Genomic DNA, 21,689 nt, shown 5'->3' on the forward strand with positions numbered 1-21,689 from the left:
ACTTACTATTATATATTATAGATATAAGCAATTAAATGGCAGTGTCTGTTTCTCTTACAAAATTATCTCATTTTCTTTGTTTCAGTATTTCCATCTCCCAACATAAATCCCTCCTAAGGCCTAGCATGTATATTTCCCTTATGAATTACGTCAAGTAATGAACTAATCTTTGCTCAGTGATATAGATTTAGCTACCCCCTGCGCCCCCAGCCCCCCACATGGTGTTAATTTCTTACGCAATAACATAGGGAAAAACTCCGCCAATGTGATAATTTATTGCAAGTGAGAGATGTTTCATATAGTAGTCATTATCTGGCGAGTCTATTTCCAGAGCATGTTGTCGATCAGCCTCCCAGTCCTGTCAACCCCTCTTGCTTGGAAGATATTTCTGCTCTGTTGCAGCAGAATTAATTAACGAGAACCGTTCCATGAATCAGTAATTGCCCAGATTCCTTAGAAGGGACCCCGATCCGTTGTGTAAATGACTGTATCCATAATGCATTTATTTTAGCCATAACCAGTACTTTGAGGCGCTGTTCATTCTATCGGAACTTTCGGAATTAAATCTGTGTTACTTAAGTAATTTCCTTTTGTTGTGTTTAATACAGAGTTGTTCTAGTACTGATTAGATTCTAAATTTCTTATTATATGTAAACTAATACAGTTTCTGTGTTAATTGGCGTTTACGTATGTCCACGGTGAGTGCAAGTCGAGGCTTAACCTCTCAGTTAATTAACGTAATTAATCTTGGACAAAAGTAAATATATATATATATATATATATATATATATATATATATATATATATATATATATATATATATATATATATATATATATATATATATATATATATATATATATATATATAAAGCCACGCATCGCCATCTAGTGTTGTGTACAAGATAAGAACTAAAACTTCCGAAGACCTTTCGCTCATATATTTCATAAACCTTTCTTCTTCATTTGGGAAAATCCCCGAAAAAAGTGAACCGGCGGAAATGATGCTTTTAGGGCTTCGTTTGAACTGCTTTGTGAGTCTGAAAGGAAGACTCGATTTCCATAAGTTGATCACTGATTGCAAACTAGGTGAAGCCTGTTGCTTATGGAAGTGTTTCCTGCTCAGAAAGGCGATATGATCAAGAAACAGATGAGAAGCCATTACTGGAGCCTGGGAAAGCAGCTTATGAATTTTAAAGGAGTCCGAGCATGGAGAAGATAAGAAACCCCTCCCCCCTCCCCCTCAAAGAAAACAAATTACCACTTAGTGAAGGAAAATTAAGGAACTTTCAGCATCGAAAAAAAAGTGGTAAAATATCATACCAAAATATATATTGACAACATCAGTTATCAAATATTAGTGATTTTGCGATGAATGTCAGCATATATATTTTTTTTTTACCTTTACAAGAGATAGGTAGTGAAATCGAAAGTACATCAAGCAAAATCGAGAGCTAAAGGAGAAATGTGACTCAACAAGACAAAGAGAGTGTGGCTCAAAAGACATATTACTGAAAAGACATGGAACGATTTGAATACCTTGAAAATGAGGTGTTTGTATCTCTTGCAGAATAATGATCCCCAATATATTGAAGGAATCAATATCCTTTTTCCATATTTCCTAGTTTAATGGAACTCCTGAAATTTATCTAGAAACGGGTTCATCCTTGATCTACTATGAGATTCAGGGCCTCTGTAACACGGTTTTTTGGATTTTGCTCCTTATCAAAGCATCGGATGTAGCTGAAAGTTGACATATGTATATTTTACAACCACACACAAATTTTGTCAGCATTATCAATAACCTAAACCCGATAGTTTTAATTTTTATAGAGTAAAATTGATCCAGCCGACGCCATGGCAAATGATTGCGAGCCAAGAGTCGAAAAACATTCATTACGTAAGCAAAGTAAACATCGTTTTACGAAATGTTGCCCCGCCCATCCACCAGACAGAAACCCATTCACCTTATTCCATCTGCTCTGAAACCCATAGTAGTCAAGAATGGCTAACAGGATTTGGAATTGTCCCCGTGGTTGCAAAACTGCATTTGTCTTACGACTTGCAACTTTATACAGTCAAAAGAAAGCCCGTGGCCATACTTACTATAGCCTGAATAGGTAATTATTCATTTTCTAGTTTGAATCCAATGTTTATGGTCTGATTTGTATTTAGTGTAACGTGATTATAATACTTGTAATGACATTCAGGATTTTTAACATTTCCATTAACTATTCACTATGCCACCAAGAGAGAGAGAAAGAGAGAGATTGCATTTAAACAGTCTTTATATAACTATTTTTTGTTAAAATAAGATTTTTATCCAAAGTAAATACAAGCTTATATGTGCTAAAATCTCCAGCAGACCAACGGATCATCCGATATAATTTTTTTTCTTCTTTAGTCTTACGACCATGTTGGATATAAAGACTTTATGAATGGCGGAACGATACACAGATGTGGGTGGGGTATCTGTGCTAGCGTAGTAATACTATTGTAGCAGTAGTGCCGCAAAATTAGTAATAGCAGCAATATACATGAATTAGACGTTTAGGCCAACTGCTGGGATCCTTGAGGATCATTTACCACTTCTTACAACTACTCGAAAAATGAGTTTTTATAGCCAGAAGTTAGATTTTCTAATAAAACAATGTCCATGATAGCCTTCAGTGTTATCCTGAATTACAACGAGGCCAAAGTGGGTGGAGCCTCATGAAGTCATCATTCTGACGATAATTATTGGTGAAGGTTTAAAGCCAAAATACGGTACCGGCTATTTTTTTTTCAGTAAATAGGTAGATAACCGATTAATAAAAATTGCTTGACATTGGATACAGCAGTTATTAAATCAAGCTTGTCTACTATGACTTTGAAAATTACCAACTATTCCCTACATCTTGTCAATCTGATTGTGACCTATAAAGTAGATTATAATTTCTTAGGACACCTATTTTGGGAGTTAGACTAATAATCGAAGTGTTTTTGTATTTATTAACATATTTTGTTGGTTTGTTCATTATGACAATTATCAGTGGAGAGGATTCAGAGTTCATAAAGGTGTACTGCTTTGCATGTATTTAAATTTTTGTCATTGTTGCCAGAGGTATAGCCTTCGTTACGTATAGCCAATCATCCATCGAGAAAGAGGGAAGAAATGCTGTCATAAGTTACGTAACGAGTGCGTTCGAAACCTTATCTCTGAGTAAGTTGGCCTGTCTTCAAAAAAAGTCACTTTTACATTGTAAGTACCAAATTTATTCAACCTACGTAATGCAGAATACAGTCAAAATTTATGTGTAGATATAATGTGTATTCTGAATAAGCGTTATATCTATGAAATGTATAGATAAAAAGTTATTGCCAAAAAACCGTGTTACAGAAGCCCGAATCTCATAGTAGTAGATGAAAGATGATCGTAGCAGCGAATGCTATATTTTCTACTGGAGACCCCTTTACCCAAGTAAACGGCTTAATGGTAATTGTATATGCATAAATAAATAAATAAATATGTATATACATATATATATATATATATATATATATATAGTATATATATATATATATATATGCTATACATATTTTCTATCCTATTCGCCTTCATGTATACCTGTACGTGATCTCTTTTGTTTTGCAACTGTTCCCCAGTAATCTCATTTTTTCCTTCTATAAACCTTTTCGTTCCTCACCCCACCACTTGTCCATTTTGTTCCCTCTTCATACCTCCTGTACACAAAAGCCCTCCCTTCTACACCTGGGACAAATCAAGGAATTTTACAGACTTCTCACACACACTTTCTACCCGTGTATCATAAACCCTAGCCCACAATTCTTTCTCACTTTCCATTTGATTTTAATTTTGCTTATCTCTAAATATTCGTTCTTGTTAAAACTTGAACATAAAAGAAATTTACAAAAGAAGTTTGGGGCAACAGTCTGGCTGTGTAGGGGATTGAGCGTGCTGCTTACGAGCTATATGGTAAGAGTATGATGCCGTTAATGCTAGGGAAGATTTATGTATCTGTGATTCCTCTGTGGTAGAAGAGTGGTCATGTAACTGTAACCATGTTTGATTTTTTTTTAAGCCATCCTGCGTTTAGAAAAACTAATCTATTATGTATGTATATATATATATATATATATATATATATATATATATATATATATATATATATATCAACCATATCCATAAGTGAAAAGTAAGAGGACAGGGTGTAGGACCTACACCTTGTTCACCTGTGGATATGTGTGATAAATGAATCACGTGCTAAAGTGATTATAATCCTATATATATATATATATATATATATATATATATATATATATATATATAATATAATATATATGTATATATATCCTACATATATATAATAATATATATACTATATATAATATATACTAATACTACTATATATATATATCATATACATACAATGTAATCTTTTAAAGAATGTGTATTGAAGTAAAGTTTCTTATGTAGAAGACTCTTAAAGTATTGGGGCCTTCCAAATACGTACAGAAGGCTCATTCTTATATGGAACAACACAGAAAAGTACGTCATTACAGAAAGATAAGCTGTCATACAAAGTTGATGGTTCAGATATTTGGTATATTACAACTCATATATATATATTACAATCAATATATATATGTGAAATATATATATATATATATATATATATATATATATATATATATATATATATATATATATATATATAAATGTCACCCGTTCATTACATGCAATTTTTAACAAATATATCTTTACCTTGTCCCAAATAAGTCTACAGTAACATAAAACAATAATTCTAACCAACTGTTCTTGTTCATTCTGTCTCCCCTCGCCACCAACTCCAAACTTATCTCATTTTCGGAACTTGCTGCCTCGAAATAACAGGAATGAAGGAAGGGGTTTTGCAAAATTACTCATTCTATATATAGTAAGACTATTTTGTACAATCATTCAACATAACTATACACATGTAAAGTGGATTTAGGATAAGGTTGTAATAGTATGTCTCCATGGTCATTTAATATCCTTAGGGATGGAGTGGTGTAAGAAGTTGGAAAGAAGTACAGTCACGTTCTAAAGTTCGCCGACGCTTACTAGTCATCATCAAGTAAATGGCAAGTAGCTTGACAGAGGCGGGGAAGATGACAGAAGTTGCCCCAAAATAGACCCGCTGACTCTTCTTGACTTGCTCCTGACTCGTCTTCTCAAGAATTAGCGGCATGTAGTATGTTTGCCCATGGCAAGTAATGTGCACGCTTTACTTATCTTTCTATTTGTCCTGAGTACAGAAGCCCTTAAGGTTATCCCTTTCTTCATGATGGGGATTACCAGTTAAATGATGTTGGTCTACCACAGAAACCGTAAGTCATGTTAACTTCCCTAACCAAGACCCAAAGTCCGGTTTCCAGTCAGATATAAATAACCCTTCTTGATATCGTTCAAGCCTATAAAGAGTTTATGATGCATTTTCAATTGTCATTGGCTTCTTGAAATTTAGATGGAATTATTGTCACATGACTAGCAATATAGAAATATATTCCGGTTTGGCGATTTACTTTAATATTTACAGATCTATGTGTTGTAGTGACATTATCCCGCCCCCCCCCCTGCCATTTCACCCCTTTACCATCCCCCCCCACCTTTTTTTTTTTATTCCCGTGACCATCACCCCCACCCCCTCCCTTAGCGTGAGTACCAAGCGACTTTATTGTTCCCGGTGCTTGTTCCAATAGTAGGGTACTTACTTACATAGTCCAAAATGGTTTTGGCGATGATTGATGACAGCAGAAGTAAAGGCTCATTGGAATCCTATAATCATTGGAAGAGTGTGAATAGCCCACGGAGTATAAGATATACATCATAAATTCATCATGGAATTCATACAAACGATAACAGGCGCTCGAAAAGCGGGACATTTACCGGAATAACAGCGTCGTCAGTATGCCCAGGCTAATTTTCATATTACCAAAAAAAAAAAAAAAAAAAACTGAAGTCGTAGTGAAGGCAGGAAAAGTTTTGGTATTCTGCTTAATTTAACTTTTAAATTTAGTTTGTTTTTATCAAATAAATGGTATTAGTATCGTCGGATTTTATTGAAACCTTCATCAATTGCAATTAAACACAAATAATTAACAAGCGTAATAAGGTCATAAAGATTTATCAAGCCTGGATGGAATTCTTGGGAAGGAAGTCTCCTGGGGCTGTATCTCTCGGAAGGGTGTGGGGGGGAGATAGCAGGGGTGGGGGGTGATCTCAATGGGGTGTGGGCGACTGGGGGAAATCTCCAGGGGGGGGGGGGGGGGTTAGATCTATGTTCGTAGTTTTAATATTCTTCCCCATAATCCTTAATATGTTTGTTGGAGGCGTGTCATTGCCTTATAGATTAGTTTTTTGTTTTTTTTACATCTTTTGCTAACTGAAGTAATTTGGTTCCTGTAAGCATCCGGCCTTTTGCAGATACAAAATTTCTAATCATGCATGAAAAGAATTTCATGACACGAGCGAAATAAGTAGTCAGAGAAGACGGAGACTCCAAGGCAGCGCTGATCTGCGACCCCATTTCTTTCCCCTTGATGTGAAAAATATCAGTTTACCTTTTTCCTTCTAACAAGTCATATTTTCTCACTGCAGCCGGATGGAATTTCTCTGATGGAAATCCGAAGGAGGACCCTGACGTTCTCAGGAAGAGGGAAATGTGTCGGATGAGTATTAAAGCCTGGAAATATTTTCCCTGAAGAATTTCAGCGGAGGAAAACCTGATTCACTGAGACTAACTACTTTGACGAACTGTCTAATGTTGTTCCTCGCTGGGACGAGTGGTTTTCGCGCTCGGCTGCCAATCCGGTGGTCTGAAGTTCGATTTCCCGGCTCTGCCAAAGCGGAATCAGAGGAGGAATTTATTTCTGGTGATAGAAATTCATTTCTCGATATAGTGTGGTTCGGATCCCACAAAAAGCTGTAGGTCCCATTGCTAGGTGACCGATTGGTTCTTAGCCACGTAAAAATATCTAATCCTTCGGGCCAGCCCTAGGAGAGCTGTTAATCAGCTCAGTGGTCTGGTAAAACATACTTAACTTTTTTAACCGTCTAATGTTGTGTCGGTTCGTACTATTCAGCATATTACCAAATGTTGTAACCATTTGATATATCTCGTGAATACATTGCGCATTTTTAGCAAATTGTTACTCAGTAAATCTTACGTTTTTGTACAATCACTGCTTGAATTCACATCTGGTTTAGGTCGTTATCAGCTCACTTTTTCTGTGATTTCCGTGTGTACCTTCCTACAGGTCGTACTACGACCTGCTACTTCCGCTTTTACTCGTTTTCCGACAGATTGTTCGTCATGCCTCCTAATCGCAAGCCCATAACATTTCAGTCGTTGAGAAGTCAGTGTATTTGTCGAATTGCTGGACACCACATCTTTCTGCCACATCCATATTCCTAATATGATCTCCCTATACAGCACTCTGGCCTAGAATCGTATCATTCATCGTAGCAAACCATTATACTTTTTTATAAAACATCCTTCATTATTTTTCGTCAGTGTCCATTTGTCTGTGCTGCTTAGATCGTACATTATGGTACAGTGACATTACCAGTTCAGCGAGTCTCCGGTTTTATAGGTTTTTCCACCCACATGTTTTGGACCCAAATAGTTGATGTGATCTTGTTCTGAGATACCGAATGCCGGTTCGAATCTTGTTATGGGAATCAGAATTTCGTCACTCTTAGATTTTGTAGTGACAAGTATATAACAAGGAGAGTGTGAAGAAATCGAGAAGTTAGGAGGCTTTTGTGGATATTACAGTTTTATATATATATGTGTATATATATATATATATATATATATATATATATATAATATGTATATATGTATATAATATGTGTGTGTGTATGTATGTATGTATATATGTATAAATACACGGATGTAACACGAGGAAAGTTTTTTGAGTATGTTATGTGTATATATATTTGTATATTTGTTTTCCTGTTTCGTAAAACAGAGTGAAATTGTCAAAGTTCCTTTCCCAGAGGTTATCATAGTTATTTATTCACAGGTCGAGGAGAACGAAACAGACGGGTGATCTCTGGAGATTGGTAAGTTGACTTGTCTTGTTTCGTCGAAGACTTCGATTATTCAGATGTTTTCAAAGGCAGTATTTTTTTAGTAGTTTAGTAAGAGTGAAGCATCTTAAAGTGAGATGCCATGGCTCTTGTTTAGTAGTTCTCTGAAGCAGAAACCTTATTCAGTTAGATCAGATTTACTTGCCGGCCTCGTTTTACCCCTACAAACGATTTTTTTTTTTTTTTCATCCGCAACAGTAAGTCGATATTCTTTCCAAACAGTGAGTTGTCCGAATTTCATCCTTTACACATCATGTTTTGTATGCGAATGATTTTTTACTTTTTTAGTATATTACATGTTTAGTTCGCCTTTTCATGTTAGATAGACTGTGCTATTTTTCTCTTAAGCTAATTTGGTGTGACCTTTCCAAATGAGAAGTAACGGTATATAAGCTCTCTCTCTCTCTCTCTCTCTCTCTCTCTCTCTCTCTCTCTCTCTCTCTCTGATATGGCCTGTTTAATAACTCGCCTCTAGTCACGCGCTTTTTATTAGGATCGGATCGAAGTGGCAAGAGATCATTTTCATATTTTTTCATAATTTTCAATTGACCTTTCTTCCATAAGTTAGGGTTGTGGCTTATAAAAAACATTATACATGTAAAAGCTGGTGCAATTATATTTTTGTAGAAATGGGCAGCCTTAATTATTAGATGGTTTTGCAATCGTTGTAAAACTGTGCATCAATTTCCCTTGCCACTATATTTGTCCCTTCATTTGTTCGTGTAGTATAAGGCCTTTGGAATTTTTGTTACTCTTCTTTTCTAATTAATAATATTTTTGGTTCCTCGCTGGAGTAATTAGGGTGATTTGGAGCGATTCATACGAACTGAATTAGTTATTTCACTAATGAAGGAATGGCAAGGCTGTTAAGCTTGTTTACTGCCGAGATGCAACGACTAATGAGCTGGCCTATTCATTGCCTGCTCGTTGTGTATATGAGTAAGCCATTCACAGATACGAACGTTCGAGAACGTTTAAACAAACACAATTGCAGGCAGAAGTTTGAAAAGGAACGAAGAGGCGTTTATTACATGCTAACAATAAGTACAACGGAAGTTGTAGCAATAATATGAAGATTATCCTTAGTATTTTATATAATAGTAGTCTGAATTTATTTTATGATCTCGGTGTTCAATAAGTAAGATGTAAAGTAGTGAACTCAACTAAGACGCCATGTTGTGAAGAAAGGCTCTGAAGGAAATGAGTTCAATATTCACTATTTGTATTTGTAAGAGATTCGATTTGGTGTCGACTGGCCAGTGTAGCCCCACTGTTTCGGTTAACTAAAGATTTATTAGATATACGAGACAAAAAATATTTCCTTCGCCATTATCAGGACCTTTACAGACGAGCCTACTCTTAATATAAAAAGTAGAGCATAATAATCACTTAGGAAACATATTCCTGCTTTCAGAAAGAGTAGTCACTCTGAGTTACATGAATGTCAGCTGTTGAATTCTCGGGATCAGTATTCAACGTCCTTTGTATTTAATCGTTTCTTGGAATATATTGTGTTATCACAATATAACAATAGAAAACCACATACTCCCTATCTTATCACTTTTCAGTAAAACCGCCGATATATTTAGCTAGCGCAAATTTTTTGCTAAGTAAAATCCAAAGGTCTGTTAGTAGATATACAGTATTCGCTAGGCACTTTTTAATTTAACACCCGATTATTGAAACTTCAGTATCGTTAACCCTTGAGACTTCATGAACAAATATCACCACCAGACGGATGTTATTGTGTTATTCCTGTGTTGCATAACGCCGTCATCATGTAACAATTTACTCAGACTGTCAGTAAACAAAAAAACAAAAAACAGTTCGACTCTTAGTTTTCACGTTAAGGGATATTTTGCTTCCACCATTTCCTTGTAGCTGCATTTGGGAGTTGTTTGCTAAGTCCGGGCCTAAAACAGTTGTCTCCCATCTGCCTTACTATATAATGACTTGTATCGATTGGGGTGTGTCTCAAGTCTTGCTTTCATCTGTTTCATTTTGATCACTGATTTCATAACTTTTCATATACTCATGGTTTCTTTATTTAGCGTTCATTAGTCCTACTGTTCACTTTCCCCATACTTCTGAGGGCAACATAAGGACCCTTTCTTTCCATGACCTGTTGGCCTCCAGTAATGGACTCACCGGCGTGATATCGTCCATCTTATCACTTGCTTATGACCTGGTGTCGACTAGCAAGGAAGCTAGAGCAAAGATTTATTTATATTATAGGTGAAGTGGGCAAAAATGGACTTTACTTCAGTCTACATATATACATACACACACACACACATATATATATATATATATATATATATATATATATATATATATATATATATATATATATATGTAATATATATATATATATAATTAAGAACCTTGTTATATTCCCTTTTTTTCATGACAGCCTACCTACAATACTGTATTAATAGTACGCTTCATCTCATGTTATCCTAAGGAATTCATTTTAAAGATATCAGCTTCATATTAATTCTAAACTTTTCAAGAATAATACCGCTGCTTTTAGGCTCTTGACGGTCGCCCACAAAAGCAGGTCTGGAGCCAAACCCAGAACAGCCGACGATTTTCCAACTCAATAGACGCAAACAATTCAGCGTCATCAAACGGGTTCCTGGCACGGAAGAATTGCAATGAAAATGCACATTGGGAATGGAAAAAGGCTGAACCTTAAGTGAAGAGAGAGAAGAAAAAAAAACTCCATGGAAGAGAAAGTTTGCTATCGCCAGCATATAAGTGCGCCTTCCACTCGAAGCCCTGTAGTCCTGAAAGTATAATGACCGTAATTGCCCTCCATGAAAAGTAAGATGAGGTCTAAGACAGGAAGAACTGACTTCAGGGCTCAACATGCAAATGCTTTAAACCTGAAAGAAACCATGAAAAGGGGTAGATAATGTTCCCTCAATTATTTTGTTTCTTTTCCAGACATTTAGACCAAGTTATCTACGTATGTCTGTAAACATCTTGCCTCTCCGACCTAAATACACAAAGCATATTTGCTCTGTTATTATTATTGTTATTATTAAGTGAGCTTCGAGTACATTTGGTCTGAATATGAAGCTTTCAGAGAGCACAATGATCATTTGTGAAGATGTGAAATTTATAGAAGAGGGAAAGAGCAATAGAGATGAAAATGTGTTAATGATACGTGAGTTAATAGGCAAATGGCAGCTAAAAATGATATCATATTAAGATAAACATAACGACATGAAGTAGGAAACAATGTAGAATATATGATATTAAAAACATGTGTCCCACTCAAAATAAGGACCCATCATCCGTATGACCTCAGCCATAATGAATTACGGCCAATAAGTTCGTAGTAGGCCTAAGGGAGCGACCAATTAGTGCTCCTAATGCTGTTCCGGTGATGAGATTGTCTGACAATTTTTAATGGTACACTGAAATATAGTAGCACACGAAAAATAAGGTCTGATAATTGTAAATGAACTGCGTAATTAACCTTTTAGTTAATGAACTATAATGAATACATACGTGTATTACATTCAGATACAAACAGGATGGTAAATAGGTTGTAAATTAACGCTTTGCAGAGTGTAAAATCGTTATCATTTTGGTCGCTTTCATTTTTTCCACAATACGGGAGCAAAAACTTATTGAAGGGTAGAGAAGTGGGCGCAGTTTCTAAAGAAACGTAGCTGGTTTTTATAAAGCATATAAAACTGACAGCGTACCTTACTAAATATTACTCATGTAGTGTTATGGACACGCCATACTAAACCTTCTCAAAGCACAGACAAGATTCTCGGAAACCATTTGACAAGTTTAGTGAATGGTTACTAACCGATAGAAGTTCCGAAGTGCCAATCTTGTTATTATACCATCTCGCCAAAGTTGAATATGATGATAAGTTTGAAGTTATGACAATTAAGATCATCTCGGTAACATAATGACGGAAGATTGTTCACGTCTATGTTATGCACGAGGGATACGTCTTTAATATCACCAAAATAGTGACACTCATAAGTAGTTTTACTGTCCTGTCATTTATTTCTGCTTGTGTTTCTCCAGGTCGTCTTTTGAAATTAGAATTTTTCATAATATAAGTAGTAATTATTATATTTCTTACTATTTAACCTTACCTAACTTAGATATTTATACTGATAATATGCCCTATAGTCAGTAAGACTGTAAAAAATGTTGTACCCCAGAAATTTTACGAAATAAAATGACTAAACTCTGTTTTTTTCCATCTGTCCATCCGCCTGTGGTGTTTGCGCATGGTAACACTGCGTCCCGGGCTTTAAATAATATCCTATTTCGAATATTAACGGTGTAATTCGCATACATTAAATTACTAAAACACTTTTCAGTTGCAAATGTTCACCCAGATATCCTTTTATTTACCTAAAACTTACACATAGCGTAACCATTTACAGCCCGGGACGCAGTATTACCATGCGAAAACGCCACAGGCGGATGGTCAGATGGAAAAAAACCGAGTATACTTGTTAGATTTAGTGTTGAGTCGATTCTCAAGTTTTATTTGCTTCTTTTGTTTTTTCTGGGCTGAGGTATTAAATTATTGTTTAAGAAATTGAAAAAAATATTCATTCTTCACAAAAGCAGACGATATTTATGAGACTTTAAAAAGAAAAATGAGATCATCGCTCAAGGAAGACTAAAAAAAAAATCGAGGGAAATTATCGAAAAATTGGTCACAAAGTTTATAAGATTAACGTGTACGAATAATTACCTTCAATAATCGTATTAAGTGCTTTCGCAGTCAAGCTCTGTTCGAGCTGCTGTTCGTCGAAAAAAAAGTTCTCATTAAACATTGCCTGACGCAAGCAGATTAATTCAATTTTCATTTTTCTGTGAAATAAATGCAACACCTTGAAAGATAGGAGTAAAGTCATGACCAGTCTTCGCTTTTGTTCGTCCGTCTTCATATATGGATGCATGAAAATGTCAGTATGCATAGTTTTTGAAACGAAATATTTGAGCATTTATTTTTGCAAAACACCAAAAAAAAACTTTGGCCTAAGTCGGATTTAGCTACAAGAACTTATTTCATCTAGCAATAAATGCAATGTGAAAATGATCAACTAGTTAACAGTTGAATTCGCAGTCATCTGCTATCATTTATACGACGTCGCCTCTGAAGTTAAATGTTCTTGTAAACACGGTCTAGGTATATATTTTTGGCTCTAACGCCTAAAATTGTAGATTTGTTCACACGTGACTTTATTCATGATAAGCTGAAGGAAAATATGGACCCGAGAGCTGATCTTCTTAATCTGTTTCCTCAGGTGAACTTGGCTAAATCTAAGGGTCCTTTACATTAACGTACTTGTCTGAGAGATTTGCCTGTATGGTGTGTCGAAACGACCAATGTCCAAGTGTAAAAAGGTGTTAACAACACGCCATACGGGCAAATCTCTCAGACAAGTATGGTTATGTAAAGGACCCTTTAATAAGTCTTTGTAAGATCAGCCGTTCCATCTCATGAATCTGCACCACAATTCATAATCTTCTGAGTATTTGACAGATCGTGTTGTTGAAAGATGTAAAATGCATCGTGTATTTTTACTATAGTAGATTCACGTCAACCGTGCATTTGATGTCTAGGCCAGTCCCTTACGACGCTACTATTTGGCTGTTGATAAACCAATCACAGGGCTGGAACTCTGTCTCTCGAGGAGAAGTTAACAAGAAGGTAGGATGTATGTTCCACCTCTCCTGAAAGACGTATACCTCAGGAGAGGTGGAACATAAATCCTACCCATGTGAACTCTCGAGAGAGACTAAGAGTTTCCAGCCCTGTGACTGGCTTATCAACAACCAATCATGAGCGTCGTAAGGGACTGGCCTAGACATCAAATACACGTTCGATGTGAATCTACTATAGAAAGGTAGATATTACTCGAAATTATTTCCATCATTCCGAAAAAGTGAGATTGATGTTATATGCTTTACTACTTGCTTTACCCTTGTTTGGGATACGGTTTTCCCATTTGTAATTCATTACCTTATCCTGGACCTTAATTATTTAGACAGCATCTTTAGTTGTTGTTCTTGCCAACGGCATTCTCAGATTAAAATGGTAGTGTGGTTCCTATTTAGACACAACGATTGTTTAGGATTAATACAAATATTAAGACTTCACCTGAAGCGCCTCCTGTTTCCCTCATATTTTATTCCAAAAAAAGGTGATCAGTTTTAAGAATCAGGGAAGACGGAAGCAGGAAGAAAATTCTATAATTTGGCAGTAGTGCCTTCAGTGCACCTCATGCGGTACACTGTAGGCATTACTTAAGGTTCATTGCAGCGTCCCTTGGGCCCCTAGCTGCAACTTCTTTCATCCCTCTACTGTAACTCCGTTCATATTCTCTTTCTTCGATCTTATTTTCCACCATCTCCTAGCAAATAATTCATAGTCCAACTATGAGGTTTTCCTCCTGTTACACGTTTCAAACCTTTTTACTGTCAATTTCCGTTTCAGCGCTGAATGACATCGTAGGTCCCAGCGCTTGGCGTTTGGTCGAAATTCTATATTGTATTCTATTCTACAATCATTGAATCGTGCCGCAGTAGTCTAAGAAAAACGGGGAACGAAATGAAGCTCTTCATAATCGTAGTCAGTTAGAAATGCTACGCAAAAACACATCGCGTTGTGAATAGAGCTTCCAAGAAACGGCTGAGACGAGAAAATGGAGCAGAAAGGGGGACGATACGTCTCATTGACAGACAAGCTACGATAGACTATCTCGTAATTGATGGGGTTCCCTACTCCCGCTCTTCCAGTCTTATTGTTCTCAAGATCAACCTTTGTGAAGACCATCGCTGTTTCGTGATCTATGGAGTAATTTCGGGAATTTTCATTCTTACGAACATGACGCGTCAACAAATTGCTGCTCCAACACTCATTTACTGCGACCAAAAATTAGTAAAAAAAAGACGGCTTCTAACTGGAATATAGAGGTCAACCTAAAAGTAAAAATTATAGTGAAACTGATCATAACTGTAGAAAGAGGGGAAACCAATGAATAATTGTCCACTATGCCATGTGCCACTTTTTTTAGGTGCTATTAAATTTTTTGTTTTACTTGCTTTTTTAATCTGTACTACTCTGCTGTGTTCTCAGTACATTCTTTCCCACAAAAGTCTCTTACAAGCAAGTTCTGACACACTATAATAACAACGAATGCATCGATCAGATATCAGCGTTGACTGCTAACATTTTCTCTCTCTCTCTCTCTCTCTCTCTCTCTCTTCTCTCTCTCTCTCTCTCTCTCAGCTTGTTTATGGAAAGTATCAAACACCAGAAAACTTTTGTTTGCAGCCCTATACAAAGAATGTAAGACGAACAGCCAATTAGGGAGAGTTGCCTGAGATACAAGAGGGTCACAGTATATTCCAGCTAGAATGGAAACCGCGTCTTCGAAATCCTACACACAATGAGACGTCAGGATAAAAGTCACTTTTATGGTGCACCATAAAACGATCTCCGAAAGAGGCACTCGCTTCTATCGTCTGCTGAAAATTGGATGCCTTAATGATACTTCCCAAAGTAACGAAACTCTTGATATTCCACTAAAGATAACGAATAAAGAATAAATGTCTCTCCTCTGCGACCGTTGGGAAAAAAATGGAATCTTCCTAATTATATTTATGTCAGCGAAGAGGTGACTCGGGGACCTAAGGAAATTTAATTTAGTCGCTTTTTTGGTACATGATTTCTGATGAAAAGAAATGTATCAAAGAAATCGTTAATACCTTCATTCATTCTGTCAGCTTGATAAATATGAACCGTGACCAAAAAGAAGTGCTACAAATAATCCAGAAGAAATACTGATTAAAAATCAATCATTTGAAGGATGCCGCTTTATTTAGGTTTTTGAAATACAAGGTCGCTAATTCACACACATTACATTGCCGTACACTTACACGTCTTTTCTCTTGTTTTCACTGAGATTTACAAGCGTTTTAGCGCCTCCAAACTGGCATCGTTTACTCAATTTGACTCCTTATGGAGTTGAAAGTCGTGTGAATGAATGATTAATAAAAAAAACAGGAATCCATGTACTCTGTAAATGTTTGTATAGTATAGGAAAGCAGGTTGGATTCAAGTTAAAATTATGAGGAAGGAAAAAAACATTAATTCAGAAGACATTGTTACCCGTTTCGGAGTCAAACTAAATGATCGTCAGAAACACCTGTTTGCAGCATTTGCTGTGCAGTCGTCAAGAAAATTAAATACAACGTTTCCTTATAATGAAATTCAGGAGGCCATCCGTTACTTAGCTTATTCAATGACAGTGGAAATTAAATTCGTAGCTCCAGTTACAAATGGCGCGTATCTCTTTCTGACTACCAAGTGCCAGTCAAGACTGACAACCTAACGCCGCTCTAATTAGACAGCAATTTGATCAACACCAGACGGTTCCCTTTCAGTTTTCAGCAAGAGGAAACTATTGAGATGGCTATTTGTCTGTCTGTGTCCGTCCGCCCTCAGATCTTAAAAACCGCTTTGGCTAGAGGGCTGCAGATTGGTATGTTGATCATCCACCCTCCAATCATCAAACATACCAAATTCCAGCTGTCTGGCTGAAAGTTTCATGGGCTGCTGCTGAGAGTTTCATACGGCGTTACACGCTGAACAGAAAACTCGAAAACTTCGGGGTATTTTTTAACTGTCATTTCTTCTTTTCATTTCAACGTCTCTCTCTCTCTCTCTCTCTCTCTCTCTCTCTCTCTCTCTCTCTCTCTCTCTCTCTCTTTTATTGTACTTTTCTTAGCAGTACCCATAAACACGTGTCACCTATTGTCACAGTGTTGCTTCCGTTTGTGACCGAATAAGAAAGAAAGAAAGAAAAAGAGACACTACCCATGAAGCATATAACTCAAAAATGTATTCCATACTAAGTGTACACATCTACACAGACAACTGAAACATGGTAGTTCCTAATTGGTCTAATTTGTCTTCCACTGTCTATTCCTGCGGTTTCCTGTTATTACGCACTTCGTTGAATCCTCCGGCTCCGCTCGTGTAACGAATCTATAACGAAGACTTTTATCCACGTTGATATTATGTCTTTAGTGGAATTGCATTCCGTTTTCGGCAGAAAGTGAAGCCGTTTTGAGCTTAATCTCGTATTTGCAGATCGAAGTGGCTTTACTTACTACATTCTTTTGGCTCACGACCCTCACTATAGACTCATTGTCTCTGCACCAGGATGCTAATGTCTGTCGAAAGCGTCAGTAGAGCTTACCTCTTTTGCGGACTGAGGTCCGCATTATTGCAAAGACAAACTTAAGGTTGTAACATCTCTCTAACGCTGCATAATACTCTTCCGTTTTCATACCTTCGTTTTCAACTCGATGTGTAGGCTTCTTTTATATCTCCCTTGATTCATTTCTGTAGTAAATATAGATTTAGCGTTATTTGTGCTCACAGTTTTGCTAAACTGAGTTAGTAAATAACTTGGTATATATATATATATATGTATATATATATATATATATATATATATAAAATATATATTTTATATATATATAATATATATTATATATATACTATATATATATATAAATACGATACAATATATATATCAAATATATATATATATATATATATTTACATGTATATATATACATATATATATATATATATATATATATATTCCCAAAACATATATATATATAGATATACGCCATATATATATATATATGGTGTGTGTGTATATCCAAGGACAAATGCGAAATCCTAAGCTTTAGCACAAGATAAATCTGAAGGTGGCGGAAACGTTACGCACGGTGACGAAGGAGAGTTCTTAGTAGAATAATAATAATAATAATAATAATAATAATAATAATAATAATAATAATAATAATAATAATAATAATAATAATAATAATAATAATTATTATTATTATTATTATTATTATTATTATTATTATATTATTATTATTATTATTATTATTATTATTATTATTATTATTATTATTATTATTATTATAAGGAATGGAAATAATCAAAACATACAATCGCGGTCTTGTCTTTCAATTGAAGGACCTGGGTTCGATCCTGAGAAATTGAATTTAAGGAATGATATACTTTGTTTATAATAGAGCAAAAATTAGCATAAGAAATACTAGCCAAGTTAGATTGAACGTACAAACGACCAGAAATTCCCAGTACGGGTAAGGGCTCCTTGCCTAACTACGCGCAGTAATAAACTTAAAAGTGAATGAGTAAAATCGATGAATGAATATGAAATAAATTCCTGGCATAAAAAGAAAATGGGGTAAAACTCCCGCTCAGTAAGCAATTTCATTTTCGGTAATCAAATTAACTGCCTTTGAAGTCGAGCCTTATTGCCAGCGTAATTAGTTATAAAAACTGTAATAAGTTTCACCTTGGAGTTTGCGAGGTGCTGGTAAAAAAACATGGCGAAGTTTTCACCTTCTTCCCGCTTGGTTTTTTTTTCCAAGTTGGCTGTATATATAACACTTCGCAAATGCAGGGAATAATGAAGTTATAACGGTTGGCCTGCTTGCTTCCTTATTTTATTCTTGAACAAATCAAATACAACCAACGATGTTGAGTTGCATTGCTACGTTGGTAAGTAAAATCCGTGGTTTTCATGAAATGCCGCTTTCATCGCGTTGGAAGTATAAACGTTTCTTTGTTTCTGTTCCAAGTTTACTGTAGTATATATCAAGTGCAAAAGACCTCCAGTTGAACCGTAATAGGACTCACCATGACCCTATTGAAGAGGTGGGGAGTGTTTGTGGGAAAAAAATGATGTTGTACTAGAAAAAATAGATAAATCGGCTAAAAAGTTACAAAATAAACAAAACATGTGTAACACAGTTATGCAAATGACTCGGTATGGGCAAATTCAAGTTCAGGTCATCTATTGTACATGTTTTCTTCTTAAAATATTAAAAACTATATTCAGCTGGTACTTCAATAAAGATGGATTTAGTGTGGAACTCACTGCTCCTTTGTTAAACAGATATTCCCCTTAAACTTCTTCTACAAGTCTTCCAAAATCCAGAATAAATTATTAGGCAACCAAATGCATGATCTTAGGTCACAAAAGGTTTTGCATTGGTTGTTGGTAGCATCGAAATTCCTCCCTTAGTTTTTTTTTTTTCGACAAATACCATTTTTTACGACTAATACCATTTTTTTACGACTAGTACCACTTCTTTTAGTGAATTCGACCTTATTCCGATATGAATATTTTCTACATTAGGAATGGTATCGTTTTCTTAAAATAGGCGGTTATGTCCATCACGGCCACTTTGCCAGTACCTTCATATTCTTAATGCTGTCACTCTGTCACGTAAGTTAGTGCTTAAGTCTCTTGGAAAGTCTCTTGGATGTCTTAAGTTGGGAGTTGAATTACCAATACTGAAACTGAGTATATAAGTATCTGTATTAGTATTCAAAATCTTTCATTCGATTTTTTTCTAAGTCCAATTGAAAATCCAGCATACATTCCAATAAATTATAAAAGTTTAAGCAGAAGCCGTATCCCAATATGAACATGCGTTCATGTATTCCGTGATATACCAAATTATGACCCAACGACGTGACCAATTTGAATGTCTTAATGAAAGTAGAGAAGGTAGAAAGCGACTAAGAAATTAGAAAGCAAAATATTTTGATAGTAATGAGAAGGATGTAAAGGACGAGTTGATGAAGGAATAGGAAAATAGATTATTATAATCATAGAGTCAGCACGACTGGGTGTTACTTAGAGGAATATCCCAAGCTGATGAAGGTGTCCTACTCGTGCAGTCTCGACTAATTATGTTAATCAGGTCCGGGACTTTGATCGGCTCCTTGAATGGGAGACGGGCGTTAAGCTAATCATCGCTTCGGTTACCTTCCACATGTTAGCCTCCGGAGGACTTACAGAGACCCTCTTAATTTCTGCTCCATCTTTATCTTTCCTTCTCCGTCGCCTTGAGCGAGTATGTTAGAGGAAACAGTTGAAGATATTGAGGAGATAAAATCCAAACTCGTCTGACGTGAGGAAAATTCTTGTATCGCCTAAAATGCATTATCCTCCCCATCTCTAGTCCCAGCGCGTGTAGCTTTCATTGGTGAGAGATGCTGTGCAGGAGGGAGGAAGATTGCGTTTTCCTCCCACTCTTGCCAGCTCCACGGCTGGGGAATGCTATTTCACCGTAAACGTAAGATTTGTGTTTAAACTTGATTACTGAAGCTGTATATGTATCATTTTGATTTACAACGAAGTTGGTCACTTTCTCATATGTAGTCTAAATTACAACGAACTGAAATATCAATTATTATTTTAAAAAAAAAAGTGATTTTTTTGTTTTTGTTAACAAAAATGAGTGTTAAGAATGGAGAACAAGTAGATAATCCGATTTTCTACACAGCGTATAATGCTGTATGAAACTCTAAGCCTCGGCATATGAAACTTTCAGCCATGGCTCGGTGGTGGCCTGTGTTGTCGGCACTCATAGCGGTGCTAGGAGAACGATCATGGCTAACTTTAACCTTAAATAAGATATAAACTAATGAGGCTAGAGGACTACAGTTTGGTATGTTTGATGATTGGAGGATGGTGATCAACTTACCAATTTGCAGCCCTCTAGCCTCAGTAGTTTTTAAAATCTGAGGGCGGACAGAAAAAGTGTGGAAGGACAGACGAAGCCATCTCAATAGTTTTCTTTTACACAAAACTAAAACAGAGCTGTTCCAAGTGACATAGCGAGCTACAGTAACTGTTGTTGTTCTCAGTCAGCGGTAGTACTTTTATACCTTTGCTTTATTCTTTTCCCGAGAAAGGCTCTGGTAATTCGATGTTTTTGTAGTGCGTGTCGAGTACAGTGAAACACGTATACAAGCAATCAAACGCCCAACACACGAAAGCGCGCTGCGCTCACAATATATATATATATATATATATATAATATATATATATATATACATATATATAATATATATTTGTGTGTGTGTGTTATTTGTGAATGAGTGTATATAGGACTTTTAGGTGCTGATACATTGCTTTCTCGAATTCGTCGGTAATTCGGTCATTTCATTATACTGTAGAAGAACTGGATTTCCATCATAAAATCTATACCTTCTTCAACACATACCAGTTTTTGTCTAGAGACGTCATGAACTGAATGGAACAACAGGGTAATTAATAATGGTTACCCCTCTTCATTCTCTTGCCTTCAGAACACCGACTCGAATTTCCATTCTGTTTTGTACAACTTCTCCCCTTGTGTCATATTTATCCTGATGTGAACTAGATAACTGAATTTCAAAGTGACTAGAAACAAAGGAGGTCATCCGGTTTACGACAAAATCAAAATGTATCATGAATTCGCAAAAGAGTAACACACACACACTAAAGGACAAAAGTCATAAGTTATTATCTAGTACCTTTTGGCAATATGCAGACAATATCGTCATGAAGCATTTTATGACATCAGCGCCCCCAAAAATTAAAATGAATATTTATTTATTTATTTTTTTTACATTACCCTCCAGAATCCAACGCATGTATTAATTA

General features: G+C 35.9%; 1 long non-coding RNA gene across 3 annotated transcripts in view; it reads left to right on the plus strand.

The window, feature by feature from the left end:
- Positions 1-21,689, plus strand: part of LOC135206907 (uncharacterized) — a 497,699-nt gene that overhangs the window by 290,878 nt on the left and 185,132 nt on the right. For all 3 annotated transcript variants that reach the window (XR_010312839.1, XR_010312840.1, XR_010312841.1), the window contains exon 5: positions 8,070-8,109. This is a non-coding gene — a long non-coding RNA (uncharacterized LOC135206907). The remainder of the gene's footprint in view (positions 1-8,069; positions 8,110-21,689) is intronic.

Source organism: Macrobrachium nipponense, chromosome 31 (genome assembly GCF_015104395.2).
Source record: "Macrobrachium nipponense isolate FS-2020 chromosome 31, ASM1510439v2, whole genome shotgun sequence".
Classification (NCBI taxonomy): domain Eukaryota; kingdom Metazoa; phylum Arthropoda; class Malacostraca; order Decapoda; family Palaemonidae; genus Macrobrachium; species Macrobrachium nipponense.